Genomic DNA, 16,795 nt, shown 5'->3' on the forward strand with positions numbered 1-16,795 from the left:
TTTTTCTATGAAGTCTTATTTTTGACCAAAAGAAGACACAGGTTTCTCATTAAACTTTGTTTTAATGGGTCTCAAAATTCTGTGACAGATTTTTGGTCAAGTTGTTTCCATTAAAAAGTACTGATTTTAAAAACTAATAACTTAAAACTGCCACACACACACAAAAAAAAGAAATGGCCCACAAAACATTTTCCTTTCCTTCTGCAGGTTTTACGATGCATTGTTATCATTAACCAGCCTTTTACTATTAAACTTTTAAATGGCCAATTGAGACAACAGTTCTGAGACTGTCCTTCCACCAGTGATTAAGACTGGGGTGGCAGGAGTTAGGGATATTCATTTAGCCTTCTGAGCTTTCTGGGCAGACTTGGTGACCTTGCCAGCTCCAGCAGCCTTCTTGTCCACAGCTTTGATGACAGCAACAGCAACTGTCTGTGTCATATCACGAACAGCAAAATGACCCAGAGGAGGATAGTCAGAGAAGCTCTCAACACCATGGGCTTGCCGGGAACCATATTAACAATGGCAGCATCACCAGATTTCAAGAATTTAGGGCCATCTTCCAGCTTTTTACCAGAATGGCGATCAATCTTTTCCTTCAGCTCAGCAAACTTGCAAGCAATGTGAGCTATGTGACAGTCCAGTACAGGGGCACAGCCAGCACAATGTGGCCTGGATGGTTCAGGATCATCACCTGAACGGTGAAGCCACCTGCTTCCATTGGTGGGTCATTTTTGCTGTCACCAGCAACATTGCCACGTCGAACATCTTTGACAGACACGTTCTTGACATTGAAGCCCACGTTGTGTCCAGGAAGAGCTTCACTCAGAGCTTCATGGTGCATTTCAACAGACTTGACTTTGGTTGTCACATTGACTGCTGCAAAGGCGATCACCATACCGGGTTTGAGCACGCCAGTCTCCACTCGGTCGACAGGGACAGTGCCAATACCACCAATTTTGTACACATCCTGGAGGGGCAAGGGCTTGTCAGTTGGACGAGTTGGTGGCAGGATACAATCCAGAGCTTCCAGCAGTGTAGTTCCACTGGCATTGCCATCTTCATGGGTGACTTTCCATCGCTTGAACCATGGCATATTAGCACTTGGCTCCAACATGTTGTCACCATTCCAACCAGAAATTGGCACAAATGCTACTGTGTCGGGATTGTAACCAATTTTCTTAATGTAGGTGCCGACTTCTTTAACAAGGAAGTTGTAACTGTAGGGTGGCTCAGTAGAATCCGTTCTGTTAACACCAGCACTTAGTTGTTTCACTCCCAGTGTAAGCCAGAAGGGCATGCTCACGGGTCTGCCCGTTCTTGGAGATACCAGCCTTAAATTCACCAACGCCAGCAGCCACAATCAGGACAGCACAGTCAGCCTGAGACGTGCCTGTCATCATGTTCTTGATGAAGTCTGCGTCCTGGGGCATCGATGACAGTCACATCGTACTTGCTGGTCTCAGATTCCCACAGGGAGACATCTATGGTGATACCGCACTCACGTTCAGCTTTCAGTTTAGCCAAGACCCAGGCATATTTGAAGGAGCCCTCTCCCATCTCAGCAGCCTCCTTCTCGAATTTTTCAATGGTTCTTTTGTCGATCCCACCACATTTGTAGATCAGATGGCCAGTAGTGGTGGACTTGCCGGAGTCTACGTGTCCAATGACAACGATGTTGATGTGAGTCTTCTCCTTTCCCATTTTGGCTTTGATTTAGCAGTGGTTTTCACGACACCTGTATTCTGGCAGCAAACCCGTTGCGAAAAAGCTTCCATGGACTTCTAATAACGTCTAATTTCACAGAGTGCCACAGAACCGCGCCTCTAACGGTGAGGTTTCTTCACCCCTCCAGTAGAGGGCGCACTCTTGCAAGTGGCTTTTGTAGCCAGTTGCTTCCTGGGTGCTTTACAAACGGTGGATTTGCTGGCTGTCTGCTTTGTTTATTTTTGTTTGTTTGTTTGTTTTAGAGGTTTTTGCTATAGGGCGCATGCGCTCGCCAGACAGAGAGAGACATAGAGACAGAGACAGAAAACGAGAAATCACCCCCTGGGGGGATGGTCACGCCGCAATCCCTTCTCCTCCATTCTCCTCTTGGGATCTTGGGCATGCACGAACACGCGCCCGGCGTGAGTTTTAAGCCACCAGGTCCAGGACGTGAACTGTGGTCGACTACGTGGGAGTCCAGCGACATAACCATTACGCTAACTGCTGGTTCCCAGGGCTGTCTGCTTTGTACCAGCCATGGCCAAGAGACCTTCTCGCTTAACCCCCTTCTTCTGGTGGAGCTTGGCGAGCTAGCGGCGGCGGTGGCGTTGGAGAGCGACAGCAGTGCAGGGGCGACTGCGAACACAATTCCTCATGAGACATCATTAATCTATTCACGAGACTATGGCATCTATGATGCAATCACCATGGGCCATTCAGTGTCCACTAGGCCTTACCCTGAGACACCATGGAGAAGTTAAGTGCACTTAATACCTTCACGGAAAAGAAAATACTGTCAAGCTCCAACTCATGAATTCTGGGGAACATATATGCAAACCATAGCAGCAACATTACTGATTAGAGCTAAACATGGGAAATAATCAAATGTCTATTAGAAAAGAAAATGAAAAAAAATAAACTAGAATTTCTGTACAATCAGTCATCTATATGTAGGCAATTGAACGACATGCATAGCTTTGCACATGATAGAATATGACCCAACCTTTTAAAACATAATAGTAATAGTTCTACTACATAGAAAGACAAGTGAGTTGTCCATGATATAAAAAAGGAAAAAAAGAAGTCACGAACAATATGCATGGGTTAACCTATTTGGGTCTAAGAACTGTATGCATTGGGGTCAGCAGGTGGCATGATGGTTAAGGGACTGGACTCCCACATGGCCTGAACCCGGTGGCTTGCTTTCTCACATTCCCTCTTTGTCTCTCTCAGGTCAAATGAAACAATAACAATAATGAATAAAATAAGGCTTTAAAACATCTGTACGTATTAGTATATACTAGAATGTCCTCCAATCTGAGTAGTCATGGTCATCTCTAGAGCGTTGGCTCCTGTTATGAGCATCTACATGTTTAGGAACCCAGGAACAAGCAACTGATCTTTCCCCCTAGTTCTTTTGGCTTTTTTTTTTTTTAAACAATGATTTCATTTAACTTGATTTATTCATTTAAATTTTACCAGAGAGTGAAACAGTGAGAGAAAGACAGAGAGAGAGAGAGAGAGAAAGCTGCCAGGTTCAGGACCTGAACTGTGGCCAGCCACGTGACAGTCCAGTGCCCTTAACACTATACCACCTGCTGTCCCCTCCAGTTGTTTCAGCTTTGAACAAAAAGTTCTTTCATGTCTTATTTCAAGGTTTGATGTCTGACCTAAGAGATAGCTCTTTTTTTTAATATACTCTTATACTATTTTATTTTTCTAAGACTTTAGTATTTTATTAAGAAATAAACAATGAAGTTTTAAAAGACTGCTATAGGGTGCATGCACTAACACAGAGAGAGAGAGAAGGTGAGGAAGCACACCCCAGGGGGCTGGCCGCGTCGTAAGTCCTCCTCTGCTCTCCTTTGGGGGTTTCAGGCACAGTGCATATATGCCTGGCATGTTTTACAAACTGTCGGATCCAGGGCTCAAACTGCACTGTCAGTCATCTGGGATCCTGCCAGCTCAACCACCCCGCCACCTGGCGGGCCCTACATTTTTATTATAAAAAAAGTAGAGTCCAGATAGACGTCTCCTGCTGTCTGTCAAACATTTAAAAAGGGACAAGGCTGTGGCACAGTGTTAACACAACTGGACCCACATAAGAGAAGTCCTGGGTTCTTCTAGGAGCCCCCGAGATGCCAAGGCGCACAAGTATATGTCACATGTCCGTGATCTGGTCCTGCCGAGACAGGGCTGGGTCACGGCGTGAAGATCCCATTGAGGATGTCTTTCTCTCTCTGGCTCTTTCTTTCACAGAAGAAATAATGAAAATAAAAACATTAGAACTAGGGACTGGCAGGTGTCATGTTGGTTGGGGGCACTGTACTCTTACTTAGCTGACTACAGTTCAAGTCCTGGATCTTGCTGCTTGCTTTCTCACTTTCCCTTTCTTTCTCTCTGGTCAAATAATAATAATAATAATAATATAATTCTCTAACAAATAAATAAAAATAGCATGAAGTCCTACAAAAGCAATTTAAGTAGACATCACTGAAATAGATTTAGGAGAAGTCATGCCCCAAGTTGTGCATGCTTGTGAGACTCCAGTGGAATTCTAACAGGTCTACAGTTCTTAGGAGAGCATGAGGATTGGGCCTATGGGCACGGACAGAGCTCCGAAACTGCCAGGTCCAAAGCTATTGTGGAAGTGCTGGCCTCGTGTGACAGGCCTCCAAATGTTTAGAAACAGGTAGACGAGCAGCTGACTTTCCCCTTCTTCATCCAGTTGTTTTGGCTTCAAGTGGGAGTGCTTTTTAAAAATATATATGATTTATTTTATTTATTATCATCATTATTATTTCAAAATTTTTAAAGAATTATTTGGGCATGTGTGCGTGCATGCCCAAAATCCTGAGAGGAGAGTGGAGGAGAAGGGATTGTGGTATGCAAAGTGGCCATTATCCCCCGGGGGATATTTTCTTGCTTCCTGTCTGTCTCTCTGGTGAGTGCATGCGCCCTATGACAAAAATCTCTCTCAAAAAAGAAAGAAAGAAAGAAAGAAAGAAAGAAAGAAAGAAAGAAAGAAAGAAAGAAGAAAAGACTAGTTGGATAACGGGCAATGGACACAAGGCAAAGAAAACACTCACCTGCTCTGGGACTAGTGTACGCTTTTCCTGTACTTGAAGCATTTGGGGGTTTAAAAGGTCCATGACTTTGGTTTTCGCTTTTACACTCTGGTCTGGAATCTTCTCAGGTATGAAACAAAGCTAGGGAATTTATGAATGGCATTCCAGTGGTGGGGAAAGAGGTTCTTTTTTTGGGGGGAGGGAGGAGGGAGAGGTTTTTACTATAGAGGGTGTGCACTTGCCAGAAAGACAGAGAGAGACAGAGACAGAAAGCGAGAAATCATCCCCCAGGGAGGATGGCCACACCACAATCCCTTCTCCTCCATTCTCCTCTCGGGATCTTGGGCACGCGTGCACACGTGCCCAGTGTGAGTTAAAGCCACCAGGTCCGGGACTCGAACCGCAGTCAACTACATGGGAGTCCAGCGACATAGCCATTATGCCAACTGCTAGTCCCAGAGAGAGGTTCATTTTCAAGCTGTAAGGACTTCGGGTCCTGAGCTTCCTGGAGTCTGAGCAAAGCAGTAGTTCTCCCCTGTAAGTTATTCGCCAGTGCCTTCACGCAGTGTTCACAGTGACAGTGACAAACAAGAGTCCCCAGTCCTCACAGGGCTTTACTCCTTAGGATGAGGCAGAGAATGAACAAATGAATGAACACAGAGAACATGGCAGGTGGGAGAAATGTGATGGGAAAGAGAGTGGTGCGGGCAAGGGAGACGGTCCCTGGGTGGCCAAGAAGGTCCTCTGTCAGGAAGACATTTGAGCAAAGGCTGATGATAGGCGGAGGAGGCGCCGAGACAGAGGCCTGGAGGCAGGAGGCTGCCCGCAGAGTTGGAGGCCGGGGGCTGGTGTGGCTGGAGCAGAGAGAAAGGAAGAAGGGGAGAGATTAGGTCTGAGAGAGCTGGGAGAAGGCCAATATAGGCCTTACTCTAAGTGAGAGACAAAGCCAGTGAACACTGTGAATGAGACACGGCCTTGGGTTTTAAGGAATCACCCACTAACCAACAAAGCAAAACACAAATAATGGAAGGAACACGCCGACAGCTGTGCAGAAACAGACTGTAGTAAGCAACACGGAAGCGGAAGCGAGGAGCTGGGTTAGCCATCAGTGGAGTAAGCCAGTGAGAGGTGGTGCTGGCCACGCCTAGGGTTGCAGGGGGGAGGTGGTGAGACGTGGCCGGAGTGTGGATGAGGGCAGGATGGAATGAACCAATGAATGAGCCCTCCGGGTCTGCCTGGGAGGCCATGCAACAATGTGGTGATATTTACAAGAGTACAGGAGAGGGAACACCTGCAGGCTTCCGGCCAATCGGCATTCAACGCCTTCCTCCCACCTTTTTATCCTCCCATCCCCCTTCACCGGAACTCCCTTGGCATCTTCATAGTGAGAAATGCGCTCACCTCTGCAAAGCCAAAGGCTGGACATGGAGACACGAGGTAAGGCAAAGCGAGACTTGAGAGGTGGTTTTGCAAGATGGGATGTTTGACGGGCAGGCAATTTATTCCCTCGTGCGCAAGTCCCTCCCCCAGTTGCTTGCTGGCTGAGTACTGCGGGACATACACTCTTCCCGGAGGTCGCTTACGTTTTATGATTCCCTCATTAGGCGTTTACTGTCCCCTGCCCTCTCTTGTCTGACAGAAAGGTGCAGCCTCAGGACCAGCCCCCGAGAAAGGCCCACTAAATGTCCCGAGGAGGGAAAAGAACCAGGAAGTACAAAGGAGCAAAGGGCTGGTGACCAGCCACCATCTTGAGAAGTCATTTCTTAAGGGTGCCTTGTTCTTGGGTTTCGTTTGTTCAAGAACTTTCCAGGAATGTGTTGTCACATCTGCAAGCCGGGAAAGCAACTTTTGTTAAACTATTCTTGAAAACGAACGACATAGGCTATTCTCTTACATGAACGAAAGGGCAACTCCTGGCATCTTTCATCACTTGTAAATGAAGCCAGGGTGGCCCATCCTTCCGCTCTCCATCCCATAGATCAGCCGGGGAGGGGCCTGTGATTTCAGTTTCACCAGTGGACTCTGTAAGGACACAGAGAGGAAAGAAGAGTTGGAAACCCCAGGTCTACCTGGGAGGCTCGTCACAGAGGCAGTATTACGGCCTCAGCTGTAGTTTCTGCTGCTCAGTTTCCCTCCAGAAGAGACCACAGTGCATTGCATGACTCCAGGGGGTAACCATTCCATTTCTATGCTGCTAATCGGTGGCAGGGATCAGAAAACATTTTCTGTAAGTGTTTAAGGATTTGAGGAGCATTAGATCTTCGTTGCAACTACTCCCCTCCACTATGATAGTGCAAAGGCGGCCGTGGACAGAACATAAACTGATGACCATCACAGGGGTGCTTGCCTTTCACTGCAGTCCTGATTGAAGAAACCAGCTTCAATTTAAAAAAAAAAAAAAAAGTCCAAATAAAGCTTTATTTACAAAAACATGCGGTGGGCCAGAATTGGCCCATGGACCATAGTTAACAGACCCCCTCAACTATGCGACGAACTCCTGCTGCCCCAGAAACTGTGCAAACATGGCTGCCAGGCCTCTAGATCTCTTTGTTTCTGCTGATTTTCCAAGCACAGCCCTCAGGCTTCCTCTTGATTCCGTGAACTCCAATATTCTAATGAATTTTGGTATCACTTAAGGTAGAGTTGGTTTCTGTGGCTTGCAACCAAGAACCCTGATTGATATTGCACTTAATTTCATTTAGTTCTATGAGGCTCTTAGGAAAGAAAACCAGAAGGGAGAACGGGGATGGCTCATAGCCCCTCATTCCCACTGCTGGAGAAGCAGCTCAAAGCAGATGACTAGCAGAAGTCATTAGTGTCATGGTGATTTATGACAGCCCTGTGTTTAAACGTCTCCTCCCTGCAGTTTTCACCTTTTACCTTTGCCTTAGGGGGTTGTTGGTTTCCTCAATCAGGACAGCAGTGGACAGTGTCTGCCCCCTGAACCTGCTCATCCACGGATCTGCCCTTCCTCCCCACCTCCTCCTCCCATCAGCTGCCCGGCTGTTAGAGCTGTGTTTCCTGTTTACAAAGAGATATGAATTATATTAGCGGAAGAGTCCGCCTCTAATGCTTTGCTGCTTCCTTCTGCCTTGCAAGATGGATTTCACTTGGCCCTAGAGTTTTATTTGTAAGTCCTGGATTTGATGATGTTTAGAAATTCATGGCTATGTAAGCCCTTAGCCGTAAGGTGCTCGGTTCACACTACTCGTTTGTATTTTATTTATTTATATACTCCACTTGATTCCAAAGAGGATTTGCTAGATGTGTGCTATGTAGAACACATGTTCTTTAGGGCAAGTGATAAACTTAAAGCTAAGCAAACACTAAGAGAGCGAAATCAGATAAATTAAGAAGCAAGTTAGAACACAAAGTTGCTTAAACGTGTGTTGCTCCACATTCTGAGCAGATAATAGATATATACCGCAGATCTTGTCCTGAGCTTCCTGGTGAGAGAGCAAACAGGGAAGCTTTTTTTTTTTTTTTAATGCAAGATGGTTTGTGTGCACATGGTCACGTATATGCTCCAGAGAGAGAACAAAAGGGTACCCTTCAAAGGGGCCTGGTCACACTGTAGTCTGCTCTCCTCCAGTTCCCCATCCCATCAGGATCCTGGGCACACACGCTTGCCCGGCACGTTTTTCACTGGGGCTAGGACCCAAATCTCAGTCAACCCCTGATCAGCCATGTGAGATTTGGCCTCCTCTGCACAGCTCCTAACTGCCGTACTGCAAGGTCAGCCTGGGAGACACTTTTGATGTACAATTCATAGTGTCTTTAAGATTGAAGGGACCAGCAGTTGGCATAATGGCTATGTCACTAGACTCCCATGTAATTGACCACAGTTCAAGTCCTGGACCCGGTGTCTTAAACTCACACCGGGCGCGTGTGTGTGCGTGCCCAAGAGCCTGAGAGGAGAATGGAGGAGAAGGGATTGCGGCATGACCATCCCCCCTGGGGGGTGATTTCTTGCTTTCTGTCTCTCTGTCTCTCTCTGTCTTTCTGGCAAGCGCACATGCCCTATAGCTAAAACCACCAAAATAAAAAAGACTGAAAACGAATTAATTACTCAGACAACATGGCTAGTTCTAATTCATTATTTTTCACGCCGTGAGTAGTAGTTGAATATCTCCATTTAGTTTGGGCTCAGAAAATGCGGACTTTTGTAATCCCAAGAAATGCTGTATACTTTTGATGATCTTAAGAAAACTCAAGAGACAGAAATTTACCTTTTCAAGTCAGATAAATTAGAGTTGGTCACTGTCACTGCAAAACAACCCCTTCTTTTGACAAAGAGCCTCCCCTTTTTAAAAATAATTATTTATTTTATTTTATGTCTTATTATTCTTTTAATTTGGTATAGGGCAGGTGCACTCAGCCAAGAAAGAAAACAAGCCACCTAGTCCTCGACTTGAACTACATTTGACCAGGTAAGAGTCCAGCACTTTAATCACCATGCCAACTGCTGACCCCAAAAGAGAATCCTTTTAAAACTGGCCAGCAGGCGGGAACCAGCAGTTAGCGTAATGGCTATGTTGCTGAACTCCCACATAGTTGACCGCGGTTCGTGTCCCGGACCCGGTGGCTTAAAACTCACACCAGGCGCGTGTGCGTGCATGCCCAAGATCCCGAGAGGAGAATGGAGGAGAAGGGATTGCGGCGTGACCATCGCCCCTGGGGGGCGATTTCTCGCTTTCTGTCTCTATGTCTCTCTCTGTCTGTCTGGCGAGCGCACGCGCCCTACAGTGAAAATCTCTCCAAAAAAAAAAAAAAAAAACTGGCCAGCAGGGGGACCAGCAGGTGGTGGGTGGTGTGGTGGTTGAGGCTCTAGACACTCCCACATGTTCAACTACAGTTCAAGTCCCAAACCTGGAGGCTTGCTTTCTCACTTTTTCTCTCTCTGGTCAAATTAATAATAATAATAATAATAGTAATAATACAAGAATGTATAAAGTTAAATAAATAATTTTTTAAAAAAAGACTGGCCAGCAGGTGGCATAGCCCTTTCCTTCTCACTGTCCTTCTTTTTTCCACCCTTCCCATTCCCCCACCCCACCCCACCCCAGCCCCTGGACCACACACACCATAAGGCAAAAACCTCTAAAAAAAAAAACAAAAAAAACAAAGACTCATAATATTTAAATAGTAATAAAGGGGATGTTTAAGTATTCGCATTCAGGCAGATTTCTAGCAGACATGTCTGACAGGATCGCTAAAGCTTTCTAGTTCCTCCTCCTAGTCCAGTATGGAAAGATCATTAACAGTTTTTAAAATTATTTTATTTATTCATTTTATTTTAATTTGACCAGAGAGAGACACAGAGATTGAGAGAGAGGGAAAGTGAGAAAGCAAGCCATCAGGTCCAGGACTCAAACCATGATCGGCTATGTGGGAGTGTCCAGCACCTTAACCACCATGCCACCTGCTGGTTCCAACAATTGTTTTAATTATAGTAAAAAATATGTAACATCACATTTCTCATCTTAACTTTTTTTTTTAGAGAGATTTTTGCTATAGGGCACGTGCACTCACCAGAGACAGAGAGACAGAAGGTGAGAAATTATCCCCCCCCAGGGGGCCATGCCATGCTGCAATCCCTTCTCCTCCATTCTCCTCTCAGGATTTTGGACACACACACACACACACACCCACACACACCCACACACCTGGCGTGATTTTTAAGCTGCTGGGTCTGGGACTTGAACTGTGGTCAACTACATGGGAGTCCAGCAACATAACCACTAAGCCATCTGCTGGTCCTATCGTCATAACCGTTTTTATGTGTTCACTTATGTAATGTTCAGTATATTCACATTGCTTTGCAACAGATCTCTAGAACATTTTCTTTGTAAAACTGAAACTATATCCATTGAACAATAATGCTCCATGTCCCATTCCAGCCCTCAAAACCACCATTCTATTTTGTTTTTATGAATTTGACTACTTTATATCCTAATCTACGTGTAATCATACTTTTTATTTTTTTGTAGAGGTTTTTGCAATAGGGCGCATGCACTTGCCAGAAAGACAGAGAGACAGAGAGACAGAAAGTGAGAAATCACCCCCCAGGGGGGATGACCACACCACAATCCCTTCTCCTCCATTCTCCTCTCGGGATCTTGGGCACACATGCTCACGCACCCTGAGTAAATTTAAGCCACCGGGTCCGGGACTCGAACTGCAGTCAACTACATGGGAGTCCAGAGACAGCCATTATGCTGACTGCTGATCGGTGGAGTCCAACATCTTAACCACCATGCCGCCTGTCCGCTCCTATCTCTCCTTTCTTGTAGGATTTTAGGCATACATACACATATGTGTGATGTGTTTTTCAAGCTGCTGGGTCCAGGCCTTGAACTGCATGATCACCCATGTGGGATCCAAATGCCTTAATCACCAGGCCATCAAGCCAGTCCACCATACTATTTTCTATAGCAGCAACATTATTTCACATTTCACATTTCTTTCTTTTTTTTTTTTTTTGAAGAGGTTTTGCTATAGGGCATGTGCACTCACCAGACAGAGAAAGAGACAGAGAGACAGAAAGCGAGAAATCACCCCCCAGGGGGGTTGGCCATGCCTCAATCCCTTCTCCTCCATTCTCCTCTCGGGATCTTGGGCACGCACACACATGCGCCTGGTGTAAGTTTAAGCCACCGGTCCAGGAAGTTAACTGCGGTAGACTACATGGGAGTCCAACGACATAGCCATTACGCTAACTGCTGGTCCCTCATTTCACATTCCTACCAATGGAGGTTCCCATTTCTCTATACCCTTGCTGACACTTACTACCTGGAAGATCACTAATTGCTGAGGAACAAGGAAGCAGAGGTTCATACACCTAAACTTTTATCTCTCATGGGGGCCAGCAGGTAGTGTGGTGGTTGAGGTGTTGGGCTCACACATGGCTGACCACGGTTTGAGTTCTGAACCTGGCAGCTTGATTTCTCACTTCCCAATGTCTCTCACCTCTGTGTCTCTGGTGAATTAAAAAACCATGGTAAACAAATGAATAAGTCTTTTTAAAAAATTATGTCTGGGGGCCTGCAGATGGCATAATGGCTATGTCACTGGACTCCCATGTAGCCGACTGCGGTTCAAGTTCTGGACCTGGTGGCTTAAACTCACGCCAGGCATGTGTGCATGAGTGTTCAAGATCCCGAGAGGGGAATGGAGGAGAAGGGATTGCAATGTGGCCATGCCCCCTCGGTGGTGATTTCTCACTTTCTGTTCCTGTCTTTCTGGTGAGTGCACGTGCTCTATAGCAAAAACCTCTAAAAAAAAAAAATGATGTCTGATAACCATGTGCCTCAGCACATCAATGTTCCAGTAACACTCCAAAGTTTAGATCTCCAACTGAAAAAAAAAAAATCAAACATTTTAAGCAAAATTTACATTCATGGAATAAAAAGGTAATTTTATAAGGTACAAAGATTGGGAGAAAAAAAGAAAACTTTCTTTGTTCCCAGATGGCATGACTAGTTATATAGAAAATCCCAAGCAATCAAGCCAATCCCGGGTGTGGTGATTACGGCAGCTGGATCTCACAGAGCTGACTACGCGGTTTGAGTCCTGGACCCCGGCAACTTGAAAACCCTGCTGGGTGCATATACATGCGTGCTCAAAATCCCAGAAGGAGAATGGAGGAGAAGGGATTGTTCATGGCTATCACCCTGGGGGGTGATTTCTCACTTTCTCTCTCCCTCTCTCTGCCTCTCTCCAGCAAGTGCCCTATAGCAAACTAAAACAAACAAACAAACAAAAATACCCAAGCAATCAACACACAGACCTCCTGGAACTGCTAAGCAATTATAGGGAGATTGCGGGATGCAAGATTAAAATACAAGTTAGTTGTTTCCTACGTGCTAACAATGAACAATTGAAATTCTAAATGCAAAACACAGCATTATCTACATCAGCACTCCCAAAAACCTCACTTGGGTGTAAATCAAACCAAATGTATATAAGCTCTAAATGAAGAAAACTACAACATTTTGGTAGAAGAAATTTAAAAAGATCTAAATGAATAGAGAGCATTCTGTAAATATGGACAGGAAATATCTTTTTAAAATTATTTATTTATTTTGGGGGAGAGGTTTTTGCTACAGGGTGTGTGTGCTCACCAGAAAGACAGAGAGAGACAGAGAGACAGAAAGTGAGAGATCACCCTCTGGGGGGGATGGCCACGCCGTAATCCCTTCTCCATTCTCCTCTCGGGATCTTGGGCACGCACACACACGCACCCGGCATGAGTTTAAGCCATCGGATCCGGGACTCGAATGGATAGGAAGTACCAATGTTATTAAAATATCAGCTCTCCTCTACTTGATTGATAGATTCAATTCAATCCCAATCAAAATCCCAGCAACTTGTTTTGTGATTATTAACAAACTGATTCTGAAGTTTACATGAAGAGATGAAAGACATAGAATACTTAAGCTAGAACAGTAAGGAAGGATGAAGTCAGAGGACTGATATTACTGGGCTCCAGGACTTATAAAAAACGACAAGAGACTAGCAGTTAGCGTAATGGCTACGTCGCTGGACTCCCATGTAGTTGACCGCAGTTCGCGTCCCGGACCCGGTGGCTTAGAACTCACGCCGGGTGTGTGTGTCTGCGTGCCCAAGATCCCGAGAGGAGAATGGAGGAGAAGGGATTGCGGCGTGGCCATCCCCCCTGGGGAGGGTGATTTCTCGCTTTCTGTCTCTCTGTCTCTCTCTGTCTGTCTGGCCAGCGCACGTGCCCTATAGCGAAAACCTCCAAAAAAACCCCAAAAACCAAAAATGACGATAGGCCTAGCCTCTCTGGTACAACCAGTAAGAAGACTGGAGGGAGGAGGTTGCAGCATGACCGAGCCCTGTGGACGCCTCTTTCTCTCTCTCTCTCTCTGCTATAACCAGTAAGAAGACTGGAGGGAGGAGGTTGCAGCATGACCGAGCCCTGTGGACGCCTCTTTCTCTCTCTCTCTCTCTGCCTTCTGTACATGCAGAGAATTAAAAAAAAAAAAAATCTATCATGAATTAAGAAAAAAGCTATGGCGAGGGCCAACAGGTGGCGTGGTGGTTAAGGTGCTAGACTTTCACATGGCTGACTGAGGTTTGAGTCCTGGACTCAGCGGCTTGCTTTCTCATTTCCCCTCTCTCTCTCTGTCTCTCTAGTGAGCACATATGCCTATAGCAAATGAGACTAACAATCATAATAAATTAAATGAAATAAATAAGTCTTAAAAAAGTGTTAAAAGCTCCAGTAATCGCGACAGTGTGTTATTAGTGAAATAATAGACAATTAGATCAACGGAACAGGATGGAGAGCCCAGAAGTGAATATAATCATAAATAGAACCAACTGGTCTTTGCCAAGGAACAAGAAAATGCCATGAAGGATAGCCTTTTCAATAAATATTGCTGGAGCAACTCGATACCCACAGCAATAAATACGAATCTAGACATTGACTTCAGACCTTTCACAAAATTAACGCGAAATAGACCATGGATGTACATGCGGCAATAAACATCCTAGGAGATAAGCTATAAAAAAATCTAAATGATTTGAGGTTTGGCGATTTATCTTTACATAGAATGCCATGAAAGAAAATAAGTGATAAGATAATCGTTAGTAAAACTACAATCTTATTTTCTGTTGAAGGGACTGTTAGGAAAATAAAAATCCAAGTCACTGATAAAGGACTGGAGTTGGCAGGTGGTGTGATGGTTGGGGGCACTGGACTCCCACATGGCCGACTGCAGTTCGAGTCTCGGACCTGGTGGCTTTCGTCTTTCTTTCTTTCTCTCTCTCTCTCTCTCTCTCTCTTTCACTCTCTTTCTCTTGCTCTGTCCCTCTCTGGTCAAATTTAAATAAATAAATAAATAAATAAATAAAGCTAAGTAAAATAGTAATAAAAATTTTTCAAAAAAAGGACTTGTATCTAAACATACAAATAACTCTTAATCGCAACTGTAAGGGAACACACGACCAAATTCTAAAATGGGCCAAAGTCTGAACAGACATTTTGCTAAAGAAGGCATGGGGCCAGATGCTGGCGCAACGGTAAAATGAGATGCTCTCAAGGCAACCCCGCAGGCCCTTGATCCCTGGCTGCCTAAAGGCTGGGGGTAAATCATGGCACTGGGACCCTGCTAGGGGTTCTCTCTCCTCATGGAGAAAATAAACTTAAAAAGAAAGGCACTTGGGCCAGCAGGTGTGGTGGTTAAGTCACTGGATTCCTACATGGCCAATCTCAGTTCAAGTCCTGGACCTGGCTGCGTGAAACTCACTCTGGACATGTATGTATCCATGCCCAAGAATAGAATAAAGGAGACGGTATTGAGAGGTGACTATCTTCCCGAGTGATTTCTTTCTCTCTCTCTCTCTCTGGTAAATGCATGCACCCTATGGAAAAAACACCTTAAAAATAAACAAGCAAAACAAAACAAAAGCACTTAGATGGCAAATAAGAATTTTAAAAGATGCGCAGCCTTATATGTTATTAGGAAACTGCAAATCAGAACAACGAGACACCACTAAAACAGCTCAAACCCAGAACACTGATGATGCTGGCTGAGGCTGTAGCCAGGACGACTCTCATTCATTGCTGCTGGGAATGCAACATGGTACAGCCAATTTGGAAGATAGTTTGGCAGTGTCTTGCAAAGCTAAACATAAAATGGTAGTGTTCCAGGCTGGTTTGGGGCTACACCATGGGCTAGCCCTGCTTTGTTTTCGTTATGTATTTGTTTTAATGCACACATCATCCTACCATGGATATTCGTCATTCTTCTTGGTTTCTCAGATTTTTTTTTTTTAATAGACCACAGATTAGTTTATTTTTAACACCCATCATGCCATGAATTCATAGGGAATAGGTTCCAGTAGCTCAGGCTCCTTTCCATTGGTTCTCACAAAGTGCGCTTCTCTGGGTGGAGCAGGCTGGCGCTTTAGTTGAACCCAGGTACCTTTCTCTTTGGCTTCTTTCTTTTTCTGGTCATTTTCCTTCACACGTTTTCATCCCCCCTGGGGGGTGATTTCTCGCTTTCTGTCTCTATGTCTCTCTCTATCTGTCTGGTGAGCGCACGCGCCCTATAGCGAAAACCTCTCCAAAAAAAAAAAAAAAGCTTCTGTATAGCAAAGGAAACCACAGAGTGAAGAAACAACTTACAGAATGGGAAGAGATATTTGCAAGTTACACATCTAACAAGAGATTAATAACCAGAATGCACAAGTAATTCAAACAGATCACCAGCAGGGAAGGAAAGAAGGAAAGAAGGAAGGAAGGAAAGAAGGAAAGAAGGAAAGAAGGAATCGTCATTTTGGTTAATTACTGGAAGATGGCCGGTTTCTCAGATCTTAAAGCCTCGCTGTAGTTAGGGAATTTCCCCTCGTAAGAATTGCGGGAAGCAGAACCCTTAGATCGGCAGCAGAAGTGCTCACTTGTCCAGCTTCTCACAACTTGGGTATGGGTGCTTGACTTGGGTTCTGTCCTCAGATGCACATGTTCCAGACTTCAAATCAGTAACTAAGGACTGTAAGAAATTCAGGAGACTTTTTTGCTAGCAGTTGCAGTGGTCAAGAGACTCCATGAGCACACTGGGCATGCACGTGCCCACCGCCTGGGACTGGCTAAAGGCTGGAGGTGGATCGCAGCTTCAGGATGCTGTTGTGAGTGCTCCCTCAAGCCCCCTCCTCCTGCCCCATCTGTCTCACTCATGGAAGAAATAAACCAAATAAATAAACAAATAAACTGAAAAATGGGGGCTGGCAGGTGGCGTGGTGGTTAAAGGCACATGGCTGACAGTGGTTCGAGTCCCGGACCTGGCGACTTGCTTTCTTACTTTCCATCTCTCTCTCCTGCTCTCGCTCTGTCCCTCTCTGGTCAAATTAAAGTAAATAAATTAAGTTAAATAAAATAATTCTTTAAAAAAAGAAAGAAGTGACTCTGTCCCTCACTCGCCGCCGATGGGTTGCCTTGCCGCGCGCACGCCCTGCCGCCGCCCCGCAGAAATGCTTCGGTTACCCACAGCCCT

At 45.3% G+C, this 16,795-nt stretch overlaps 1 pseudogene; it reads right to left on the minus strand.

Annotated features, from left to right (window-relative positions):
- Positions 1 to 274: 274 nt before the first annotated feature.
- Positions 275 to 1,742, minus strand: LOC102471086 (elongation factor 1-alpha 1 pseudogene; annotated as a pseudogene).
- Positions 1,743 to 16,795: the final 15,053 nt, after the last annotated feature.

Source organism: Tupaia chinensis, unplaced genomic scaffold (genome assembly GCF_000334495.1).
Source record: "Tupaia chinensis unplaced genomic scaffold, TupChi_1.0 Scaffold000146_1, whole genome shotgun sequence".
Classification (NCBI taxonomy): Eukaryota; Metazoa; Chordata; class Mammalia; order Scandentia; family Tupaiidae; genus Tupaia; species Tupaia belangeri.